Source organism: Notolabrus celidotus, chromosome 9 (assembly GCF_009762535.1).
Source record: "Notolabrus celidotus isolate fNotCel1 chromosome 9, fNotCel1.pri, whole genome shotgun sequence".
NCBI lineage: Eukaryota > Metazoa > Chordata > Actinopteri > Labriformes > Labridae > Notolabrus > Notolabrus celidotus.
This window is the reverse complement of record NC_048280.1, coordinates 7,161,941-7,175,359: the sequence shown is the minus strand read 5'-3', so window position 1 is coordinate 7,175,359 and position 13,419 is coordinate 7,161,941.

The following is a 13,419-nucleotide window of genomic DNA, read 5'->3' as shown; positions in this document are numbered from 1 at the left end:
TAGCAAAATTATTTGGACATGGCAATTTTTGAAAGTCTTTAGAGGAGTAGTTTGATGATTTGGGAAATAAACTCACGGTCTTCCTGGAATTTGATGTGAGTTTGATGTGTAGACTGCTTAAAATAGTTTGGATGTATAGACAGGGGCGTTGCCAGGAATTCTGGGCCCCCTGAAAAAATGTCTTAGTGGGCCCCATCACCACAGCACACCCTACAGAATATAACATTGCTGCTTTAATATTGGCTTATTTTATATTAAACAAAAATATATGCTTAAAACTATCCTGGTGAACTGAAGCCCAAGATCCACAGGATGCGTCGCGTTACGTTACGGCTGCGCCGCGCACGTCGCGGCAAATAGGTTCCCATTCAAGTCAATGCTCTAGAGTCCACAGGGCGCGCTGCGGCGCGTCTCAGCTCCGTCTCTGGAGCGTTCCGCCGCGCCGCTCTGCCAGAGATACGCGGGGAGTCTATTTTCGCCGCTCCCCGCGCCCAGCACGCGTCAATCGACACAGAAATGATCGAACTATCCCGGAAGTCAGGCACGAGGATCGTATGCAACATCCGCTCACTTTCAAAATAAACACCATGTGCAAACACAAGATCGTAAATTTCACCACTTCTTCAACATTACGTCATAACCTGTGGCATCGGGCCAGACGTCAGTCTCAAAAGATATCCGACACCATGGACGAGGAAAAGTTTATACTGTGTTGTTCTCGCGCGTTTTGGAGTTCTCGAGGGATCTTGAGTTTCCTGCTCCGGAGTGCGCGCTGCTCCAAACACGCATCCTATGGACCAGGGCGAAAGCCCCGGGACGGAGCAGAGCCGTGTCGCAGCCGTAACGCGGCGCACACGCATCCTGTGGATTCCCCGAGTGACTCAAATCTAAGCTCCATATCAATGTGTATATATATATACAATTTCTCCAAATGTAACTGCACAATATTGACCTTCAGACTGTCCACCTCTTTAAACAAGACTATTTGAAGCCAAGTGACTTGTTGATTATCAACAAGGGGGCATTGTTTGGTGTAATTTAACCTCATGAAGTAAAATAAAACTCTAAAAACCTACAGTTTACTCTCAATCAGATTCAGCCACACTTGATGCTATGAAAATATGACAACTCCCCACTTTAAGGCATGAGATGAGCATCTCACAGAGCCGAGCAACATTCAAGTTTTTGTGATGCATTTTCTCCTGGCTAATTTGAATCCACTATGCTAAAACAGCTAGCTAAGAATGACTGACAGGCGCGGGGTGGATTGTGACACATATCTATAAAAAGGGTTGCAACCTTCCCTTTACATTACACTCATTACAATTTATGATTTTAATACTTTTTTAGATGCATAGGTGTTGGAAAATAAAGACGGACAGAGGAGTGCAAAAGCATATAATGATGTCACAAAAAAGGCATCATTAAACGACAGAAACTGTATAAAAGCAACATTTATTTGATGTGCATTTGATTTGATAGTTTGACCCATGTCCCATCTGTTCAAATGGAGGCGGTGAATTTATTTGACCTACACAGCATCAACCTACAATCACTTAAATACTCAAACTGTATGTACTGCTATCTTGTGGGTTAGTATGCTAACTCTAACTCTAAAGCTAACTGTCATTCTTAAATCCTGTTTCTTTACTTAATACATGAGACATGTAAGTGAGGAAGTTTTAGTGGGCTGGGAGGATATTTTATAAAGCTGAGAATAATTCACTGATTTGAACAGAGTCAGAGGTTACTGTTTCCATGCTTAATGCTAACTTAAGCTGAGCCAATGTTAGCTAAGTGGCTGGGACACATTGAGATGAAGAGTTTATAACCAATCATACAAAAGAGGGTAGTTCAGTCAGACAACTCACGTTTAAATTGTTTATTGTAGCAGCAAATACATATTCATGTTTGGCGCCCAGGCTCCGGCCTCATCACTCCCTGCAGATAAGTTTACATGCAGACATTGAGGAGTGATGAGCAAAACATACTAAACACCCCCCCGGAGCCTGCAGGTGGATGCTGGGGAGGCGGTGGGGATGAAGAAAATTTCAGCAATAGGCATGCAGCAGAAGAGGCATTGACAGGCAGGGGGAGAGATGGGAGATTTTCCCAGTTTAAATAGACCGCCAATTTGAGAAGCAGAGGGCAGGATTGGATGATGGTTATGAGAGCGGGACATGTGACGTGTACGGCATTGCAGCTGGAGTTGTCTGCCTGAACTAGCTTGCAGGCGCTCCATTTGTTCTTTTTTTTTTACCAAACTCTGAGCGACAAGTTGTAAAAGATTTTATGAAATAAAAATTGCTGCTATACTTTTTCATATGTCAGATAAAAATAAAGAACAGTCAAAGTTGCGTTCAATCCATTTATTCCAACATTATAAAAAATGAGGCTTGCTAACATCACAAATAAGCATTTAAAAATCTTAGAAATTGTGTTCTGTTAACAAAAAAGCTGCCACAAACTGTCACAAAATCTGTAATTCAAAGCTTACAGCAGGTATCCGCTCCCATCAAAGTAACTCTGACTAGTTGACTCAGTAACTCTATGCTTTATCTTTGCCATCCTCTTTGCTGTTTCCTTTGAAACCCTACGTTTTATCTTATTTGTCGATGGTAGTTGGATCTCAATCTTGTGCCCCAGCCAGTGCAGATAGTTCCTAGCTGACTTCAGCAGAGTGTGGCTCCACTGCTTCCTCTCAAATACGTGATTTGGCATGTTGGGTGTGGATGGTTTCGGGGAGCACTCCCCTCCGATGGTGATCTTCACACACACTGCAAGGGTGTTGACCCTGAAGATGGTTTCTTGGAGCTTCCGGTGAAGCGGGACATCTCTAGGATTCAGGTTGCTCCTCTGGTCCTGCAGGACTTGCTCCAGCCCTTGAGCCATGAAGAGGAGGCTGCACTGAGCCTTTGAGCCGTTGAGAGAAGATGTCATGTTGACCTTGAGCTCAGGGAAGCCTGGAGACCAGGGGCCAAGGTCCCCATTTGCTTTGACCTGGAAAAGTGGAGCAACAGGGAGTTAAACACAAAACCTGTAAACTCAATGTATCCCACGTATTTGTCCTAAACTCTGTTGGACTCAGCATCAAGTGGAGTCTGCAGGCTATTAACACAGAGACTCTTCCCAGTAAAAGTCACTTTACAGCACCACAGAGACAAAACGTATGCAATCAAAGCATTCACAGATAAAGGTTTGATGTATAGACTCCTAAAATAAAACCAAAGCTTGAATTAAAGCTCATTTTATTTAATATTATCAAAGAGCATTCATCTAAAACTGTCAGCTATTTTAACATTAGTCTATAAGTTTAATTAAGAGGCACAAAATGGTCTTTCTGTCCTTATTTTATATTTTTCAGACTACAATTTAACTTTTTGACAATATGCAAATAATTTTAGTTAAAACACAAACCCAATAATTAATTTCAAGGTTTTTTATGCAACTTTATTTTTACAATTTCTATCAAATAAAATATTGAAATCCTTACTTTATTAACTTACATTAATCATGTTTAAAAATAAAAAAACGGAACATTTTATTTTACAACAGCTACATATCATGTTATCAGAATAAATTATACATATCTCAGCATCAGAGCTGTTAATAAGATTTCTTTCCACAGAATACACTTATGACTGTTTACACTGTTTCCTGCTCATAAAGATAAAGATGTTCAGATTTGCTGTTAATTCACAAACTACAACATAAACACGCTACTTACATTTCACTTCTTTAGTTTCTCTATTTCAATAATGATGCATATTCTATTTCAACAGTATATTTAATTCAATTTTAATAGTATATAGTGGTATTTTAATACAATTTTACTTGTACCAGTCCATATCATTCTACATATTATAAATACATACTGTAACATACCATAGTGTGCTGTTTTTATCTCTGCACTCCTTATTAATGTTACTTTACATCACACCGTGCACAATTACTACACAACATGCTGCTATTGATCATTTCATACATTTCACTTTATCCTGTGACTGATTTTAACTCATCACCTACTGCATAGCATATCTTAAACTGTCCTCTATAGTTATTTTTTAAATCATATTTATCTCTTATTGTATTTATTCTATGTACTCTTATTTTTTTATTATATTTACTTACCTGCTTACTTACCTTGTCTTTGTGTTGCTTCAACAACTGAACCCACCAGCAATAAAATGGACCATGCTGCATAATACTACTTGTATTTTGAGATGTGAATATACACTACCAGTCAAAAGTTTGGAAACACCTTCTAATTCATGGGTTTGTATTTATTCTAATTATTTGAAACACTGTAGATTAATACTGAAGACATCAAAACTATGAAAGAACATATATGGAATTATTGAATTAAAAAAAAGTGTTAAACAAAGCAGAATATGTTTTATATTTTAGATTCTGTAAAGTAGCCCCCTTTTTTCCTTCATGACAGCTTTGCACACTCTTGGTATTTTCTCAGTCTGATTCATGAAGTGGTCTCCTGGAATGGTTTCTAATTAACATGAGCCTTGTCAAGAGTTCATTTGTAGAATGACTTGCCTTCTTAATGTGTTTGAGACCATCAGTTGTGTTGTTCAGAGGTAGGGTTAGTACACAATGGATAGCCCGATTTGACTGTTGTAATCCATATTATGGCAAAACCAGATTATTTTATAGTTTTGATGTCTTCAGTATTAATCTACAATGTTGAAAATCAATAAAATAAATAAAAAACATTGAATGAGAAGGTGTCCAAGCTTTTGACTGGTAGTGTATCATTACTTATTTATTCATAGATCTAATGTAGCAATAACAGTCTTGTACTTTTAATGACATCGTAACATTTCTACTTCTGCAGAAGCAAAAGGTTGCTGCCCGCACATTGGTGCAGAAACTTCACAGAAACAGCTTATCTTATCTTTCTACAATGTAAACTGAAAAAAGTTCAAGCTTGAGGTAAAAATCTCAAACATTCTGTTAAAAAAAAAAAAAAATGTATATGTTTCTTACAAATAGTATCATGCTCGCTTCCACCAGACATTGGGTGAGGGCTGTCAACTCTTTGGGCCTGCATGGAACGTCTGTAGCATTCTTCAGTGCATGACCTGCATCCAAGCCTTGCATCAGAATCAGAGTCTGCATCCAGATGCATAACATTTTCAGAAAACCTGCAAACAAAAGAGCACAATCACATGGAGTTTGCATGCATTTGGCGTTCTCATTTAATTGTTGATCATTGAAGAAAGTGAGGAGCATGGCGTACTGTACCTGCTTCGGTGTTCATTCTGACTCTGCTCAAGTTGTCAAATATGATGGGCATCGATTCCTCAGGTAATGCAACACAATGACACGGAATCATTTTTATATTTGCACAGCTCTCACAGGAGGCGTGCAAAAGATGAGAAGATAAAGATCCCTTTGATGGAAAATTTTGTGACGAACAGATAACGTCTGGGTTCAATTGGCAGGTCAGCATCGTCAGAAAACTCTTCAAATTACTAAAGATGAAGATTGACATGGAGATTTACAACAGCAACAAAAAACATTCTTCAGATATAGATAAAGATGCATAAAGAGAAAACAGTCAAATGTAATGTTAGTTGTTATACTCTAATTTGGGTGATGGTTTTATTTCATGTATGTGAACGATATGATTCCTTTTATGCTTTATTTTCTTATTATCTTAAAAAACAGTGAATTTGTTTTCTTTCTTTGTTCTTGATTCACCTCCAAGGAAAATCTACTCTTTACGTCACTTTGCTTTAAATTCTCATTGTGACAGAGTTCAACACACGTCATATACTTTTTGTGATGACATATTCAAGTTGAGTTGATTCATTCCTCTCAGATCACCTTCACACACAAACTTCCTGTACGTATATGTGACGCTAACCACGGTATCCTTTCATGTCATCTTGGTGCAGCACAGATTAACCCTTCAGTTCCATTTTGAAGCTCTGGACTAGTGTGATTCCTTCAATATAACTGATATAGTATGAGTTAAGATTTACATTAAGTGGCCTGATCATTGGCGGAAGTTAGGACTTTTTAGGAAAAGAATGGAGAAGATAGCTGGATCAGAGTTTAAAAGAATCTGAATAAGACTCATTCTTCTACAGTGGAAATCTGATAAACCTCCCTCATTCAACAGCTGGATTGGAGAAATGCTCTCCATGCTGCAACTAGAAAAACTGAGATTCAATTGAGCCAACTGTCCTGAAAAATATGATGCCACTTGGTCATCTTTCATCAAACATGTCAAAAATCCATCATAAAACTCTCTTTTGGTTTTTGGTAATGTAATTATTCATGTTTCACTGTAATGTCTATAAATGTAAAGGAGAATTTGTTGTTTTATTTATTCATTATTATTTTTGTTTACATTGTTTATTATGCAAGTATTTGCTTGTTAATCTACAGATTTGTTTGGAATTAGCTATTATTGTTACTGTATTTACATTTATTATTATTGTTGTTTTATTTTTACGTTGTTTATTTATTTATTATTTATTTATTTATTTATTTGGTTTTCATTCTTGTCACTCTAGTCTCTAGGTTTAGGGTGGGTGGGCAATATGGGTGGTTGTGTGGGTATAGGGCAAATGTTCTTGTTTGTAAAATGAAAAACTATAAATAAAGCATTCAAAAAAAAAAAAAAGGATCTGAATCGAGTCAATAGATTCAACTACAGTTCTAAATAATGATCATTATGAAGATCTACTGATCTCAAAAACAGGGCTGGATCCAGACATTTCTGACTACGATGGCCCAACCAGTGCAAGAACTTATGAAGGGATGGCATGAAGTATGTGCACACACATACGCACACGCACACACACACGCAAACAAACAAATTCAAATTCTAATTATTTACCCTTCTCATCTCCACGAATCAGATTGATCTTAAAGGCGCTATAAGGAACTTTAATGTGTTGATTCTGTAGGGTTTTTCCTGGGATGAAGACTGCATTTCCCATGAGAGCTATCACTCGCTGTCGCTGTCTTCCCAAAGTGTGCATTTGTACTTTTGCTTGTTCAGGACAACTTTTGCAGGATCAGAATCAGAATCAGAATCAGAAATACTTGATTTACCCTGGGGAGGGAACTTCGGTCATTACAGTATGCTCTTATAAACAGTATGTAAGAAAGTCAAAATATTAATAGAAGAAGGAAAAAAATAAGGATATAAATATGAATAAAGTAAAATAAAATAAAGATTGAATAAAATAAAATAATAATAAAGTATATACAGAAGCACAGAATAGTTAGAATTAGCTATGTACAAAAGCACTGGGAATGAAGGAGATCTAAGGTTGTTAAAGTGGCAGGGATATTACACAGTGTATTGCATTACGGTCAAATGGATGCACAGTGATGAGTCTTGATTTAAAGCTACGTAAAAGTATTAACTGTAACGTAACAATGACTTAACTTCATAAACTCTGATTTATTACGGTTGGTTAGCTGACAAAAGGATGACCAGACATGCCATGATGTGCCCTCTAGTGTCCCGATCAATGACTGAATATTGTAAATATATTGTAAATACACACACAGTGTAGCCATTTAGCTCTTTTAGCTAGCAAAGCCTGGGTTGTAGAGTTTCTCTGTCTAAAACAATACTTCAACAGAAAAGTTACGTCTTCTCACGAATCAGCCATGACAACACAACATTAAATCAAAAGAAAATTATCTAAAGAAAACAAACTCCCCCTGCTCGCTCCATCTAACCACCCAAAGCACCAGCAGAGATCTTATCAGAGACACTCCAGGGCGAGTCCAAATATTTGACTCGTTTTTTTCTACATTGAAAATCTGACCCTAGCACAGGCAGTAAAATTCAGCACAGAGAAATATTCAATCTCATCCCTGATAATGTTATTTTACTCTGAAGGTCTTAAAGAGAGACAATTTTAAAAGCAGTCAAAAACTCCCCACTGTGCCTTTAACTTCTAACAATATAAACTATTACAGAGATGTCAAATTTCTGTCTTTATTCTTTTTACTTGCAAAGTGACTAAACATAGTGGCAAGATATAAGTCCAAACTTAAAAAGGAAATGTACGTTCAATGTAACAATTTATTTAATTTTCAAAATAAGATGTTCCACACTGAAATTGAATAAAGCTTCTATTCTATTTTTCACTCTTTTTTTTTATTCATATAAATGTCAAATGCTCTTTAGTGTTGAATGTGGATATGAAAGGGAATAAATATTCTATTTAATGAAGACATTGTAGCAGAGGAAGAGGCAGAGTTTGTGCAAAAAGTGGCATTTATTACAAAATTTGACACAAAAACAAACTTAGAATAAATATTCAAAAATTAGATTCAATGATATGTATGGAAAGCTTGTACTGATTTCCTTGTTCACAATTTTAACTGTACTTTCTTTTATGGTCACTTCCCTGTGTATATCATAAACACTGTAAAATCAACTTGAGCATCATCCGTATAAAGTGCTGTGTTCAGTCTTTACTATGTGATAAAAAAAAAAACACAAGTAAAATAGCATTAATAATACTGACAAATAGCATTAAATAAAAAATCTGTCAAAACTTTATTTAAGATAATGCTGACAAAATAGCATTAAATAAAAACACAGATAAATATTGTTAAATAAAAAAACTGATAAGACACTAATAAATAAAAACATAGATACATATTGTTAAATAAAAAAACTGATAAGACACTGTTAAATAAAAACACAGATACATATTGTTAAATAAAAAAAAACACATAAGACACTAATAAATAAAAACACTGATAAATTGCATTAAATGAAAATACTGATAAAATGATATAAAATAAAACCTGTGAAGATACAATTTAAGATAGATTCAAACGATTAAGGAACATTTAAGGCTGTTAATGCCCAAATACTTAGCTCAAATTATTTCATGGTCCAGTAAATAAATATTGATAAATAAAAGATCATAGTCATAGAAACATGAAGAGATGTCAGACTGAGTTCACGTTTGTGCAGAAGAAGGCAGCTCTGTCCAGTGAGTATACTGTAGCTGCGAGACCACACCTCAGCCGCTCCTCTTTTAGCAGTCTTATACATTCAAAACTATCCCTCTCCTCCCTTTATGTTTTCACATTCTTCACCCTTCCTTCCCTTTTCTTTTCTTTATTTTCTTAACGGGCTCTAACGGGCTCGGGAGCTAGATCCCCTACTACACTTCCCCAAACCAACAACAGTGAGAAGGTCAACGTCAAATTCAGACTATTCCATTTAAGTTAATAAGTCATTATCAAATTGTGTCCTGTTGATGGTGTGGTTCCTTGCTAGTGGATTAGTATTTTTAGCTTTACAGAAGCAAGAACGGACTAGGAAATGAGTCAACATTTTTATATAATCCCTGCTGTCTAGTTGTCACACTCTTTCCTCCCCTCTTCAATTACCTGAGCCACCAGTGAAATCCAGGACTTGAGTGTGTGTATGACATGCCAGCCATACTTATTCTTATCAAAGTCATGCTCTATGGTGAACTGAAGAGGTTCTGGACCTGGTGGTAACGTTGTGTGAAGTTTCAACTTTTTGTTAATTTCGGATACTCTAGCTAAAAGGTGGCCGAGTCTATTCTTGACAATTGTCAGAACCTTTTGTACAGGTTGTTCATTCTCCCAAAGGTCTTTCTGATATTCTTCTACCCTTGAAATGTGAAAAGGAAAAAGCTGAGCCTTGGCGTAGATGTCCTGAAGCTTCTCAGAAAAGCTTTCACCAGAGATTGTGGCAGTAGGGACATGTTCAGGAGTTGAGTCAGCAAAGGAATCATGATACTGAGTCTGAGACAGAGGAAAGAAAAGGTCTTTAGTTTTTCCAAAATTACACATTTAGTGCGATGACAGGCAGTGATAAATATTGAATTTCAGCATCAGTGAGGACACACCATATTTGAAGAAGTGCAGCATGTTGTTGAAAATAAATCAGACTACAATTTTTTGTTCTTTTTGATAATTAATTAATTTTATTGTATTTTCTTTTTATATAGTATTATTAGTATGACTGTTACTAATGTTGGTATTATCATTATGAATATTATTATATATAGATATTTAGGGAGATATGTCATGTCTTTTTTTCTTTGCTCTACTGTAAAATTGAAAAAGGAAATTATGGCTTGTTTTATTTATTTATTTTACTTGAATACTTGGGATGCACAGTATTCTGTTATTATAGTCACTTACTATACATGTCTTTGCTTTTGTGATTCCTAATCTTGGTCTGTCATTGTACATTTGCCATATATCTCAATAAAAATATTAATTATGAAAATAAATCATACTTTCTTTTTTATTTTTATTTAAAAAAATGTTTGGAAAAAGTTAAAATCCAATCCTAAGTCACGAATTCATCTATACTAATGAATCAAGAATTGTATAATGAGTATTTAAGTGACATAAACTCAAGTGTAAGTGTACTACACTATAACAGCTTTTGTAAGCACAACACACATCTATTCTAGAGTACTGATGTGTAAAAGCTGCATGTACTTCGTTTTTTAAGGCAATCAATTGCATGTTTTCTTTAAAGTAAGGTTTACTGTCTGTATTTTTCAGTCTAGTTGTTTGTTCTTTTTTTTTAAACCAAAGCTAAAAAATAAATTGGAATATCGTTTAGAAGTTGATATTTTTCATAATTTATTCTAAAAAGGTCAACTTTCATATTTTTTTATTCATAATTAAAGTTAATTATTTTAAAATACAGAAATGTCATACTTAGTTTGGGGAAGAAGTTGCACAAAATGTCGTGCACACAGGAACCACAATCATTGATCTATTATCTATTTCCAGTTACAACATGACGCCGTCTTTTGGTATTCTTTTTTTTCAAAGGATGACTTTCAGCATTACTTCTGTTTCTGATGACTTTCTGTCACGTGATCCAGGATGTGTTGACATACGCTGGCGACTGTTGCGTGTTTTATGTCTGTAACCTTGTTGATCATGCTGCTGCTGACGAGTTCCGATGAGTCATGAGTACATAATAAATACAATGTATTACAGCTTTAAGGTGACCTCTGTGTGGATAGATGCTAGTTGAAAGTTCAGGGATTGACTGTAAATCCATGTGATTGGATTAATGGGAGTGTGTTGGATTGGATGACGTCCTAAAGCGTCAAAGAGTGGTGATGACATTAAATGTCCTTATGAGGTCATATTTACACTGTGCAGAAGTCAACAGGAAATTAAATACAAACACAAATAACCTGAAAATGAACTTAGATATTGTCTCACCAATCTTAAACCACCAGCTCTGTAAGTTCTTCATTATGTGGTTTTGGGCTGTTGCATAAATTTTGATGATTTGTACCAGCTACAGAAACAGCACGTTTGCACCACACAATGCGTCACACACCAAGGAAAATAAACATCATAGTCTACCAGAAAGAATGACAGCATGGCAGAATCACAGTTTGGAGCTTACATAGGTTTTCAGTGCATCATTTGCTTCCTTTTCAATGAGTCCTGATAAGTCCTTTGTTTGGTTGAAGAGTTTCTCACAGGTGTCGGAAACTGGAGCAAGATACACAAGTCTCAACCGGACCTCCAGGAGCATCAAGACCAGAACTGAGAAAAGATCATGCAGATACAAGTTACTCAAAATGTAACAGTGTGACAAACAGCATCTGGCCCTTTAAGAATGATTACTTTAAAATACAAAGTGAAAGTCAGGAAAGGAAGGAAGCATTACTTTATTTTTAAAGGGTACAAGCTAACTAACACAGGAGCTGAAACATAAAGCAGATGTGAGGCTGTTCTATTTTCAAGTTTCTAATCAAAGCATTAAAAAGAAAAGAGCAAAACATCCAAAAGTATTCAACTAGATTCTGAAAATAAGGATGTAGCTCCTTGTTTTGAGTGGATTATTTGCCTTTGCTTCAGCTGTACCCTGAGTCCAAACATAATTCATTAAACACCTCTGTAAGTGCTTATTTGGACATTATTAGCTAGTTACTTGTGTAAAAAAGTTAATCAGTTTATCTGCATATGCAGCCTTTAACATGCAGCTGAAACAAACACATGAACATGGAAAATAACATTTGACTTGTCATAAAGAAGGCACAACTTATTAGTCATGAGCCAAACACTTGAGTACTAAACTGTGTTGGTTAATTACACAATAATTTATTTGTACTATATTTTGAATATACTATAAAAATAAGATAAAGTACTCACCATAGTGTCTTAAAAGTCCATCAGGCTTTAAATCCATCGTCAAAGTTGAACGAGACTCCCTTAAAATGCACCTGAATACAGCAAGGTATAATTTTACAAAATACTCTTTATCACTTAACCGGCCTATTTATACTGAAACTTAACCGGTCATCTTTACCCACCCACTTTTACATACGCTACAAGGAATGACATGTTCTATGACGAAATGGCAGAGGTGTGACTTCAATACTTGATGTGTTCCTCAGATGTTATCTTGCAAACAGGGTGACGAATGAAACATAAAAAAGTGAGAATCATAAGATCACCAACACTGATAAAATATCAGCAGATTTAATGATACATCATTTCACTGTGCATACTGTGCGTCTATCGGGTTTCTAATTATGAACACAGGGAACCCCAATGTTTGAACAATGACGCTTACAATATGGGGGTCTTCACAGAGAGGTTAAGAGGGGGTATCGTGCTCATTTTCAGGCTTTATGTTAACTCTGATAACTTTGTTAAAGGGCTCAACAATTCTTATCTTATCTCAGCCTCCGTCTGAAATGCTATATTTCAGCTACTGTCTCTTTAAGACTCTTTAAAGCACTTCGGAACCCTACTTCACTGTTGCCATGCTACAAACACATCATCATTAAGTTAGGTTGACCCATGCTCAATCTGTTAACATAGAAGAGGAGGGCTTCAAGACCCATACTGCAGATCGGCACCATAGACTGTATAATTAATGGACGTAGTATCTGTGACGTCCCCCATCTGTTCCTGAGCGCTGTTTGGAAACCGATCGTCGGCGGTAGCCATATTGGAAATGCTGTACTCAACCAAGCGTAGTGTGAGGTAAAGAGGCAGGGCTTGAGCCTCCTAGCCAACAACTATGTGTTCCCGCCTGTCAGTCAAGAAAGTCATGTCCTTATTTGGGCATAACTGGAAATCTTAACATCTTCTGAACTGAAAAAAATTCACTCCCACTTTAACAGTTTTGGCTTCACTCGGGGTAGCTGTTGCGCAGTCCATGGTTTTATATCGTCTATGGTTGTAACTCCCTTTGTGTGACACTTACCTTGTAGCGGCAGTTTTTTACATTACATTAGAAATCAGCAGTCTTTATGCCAATGGCCTCATTTTCATTTGAAGGTCATATGTGGGCATCAAAATCCCTCTCATTCTGTTGCAACGAGATAAAAGCCCTAACATGAGCTTCAACCACATTTAAAGTATATTTCAAACAGTTTTCTACAA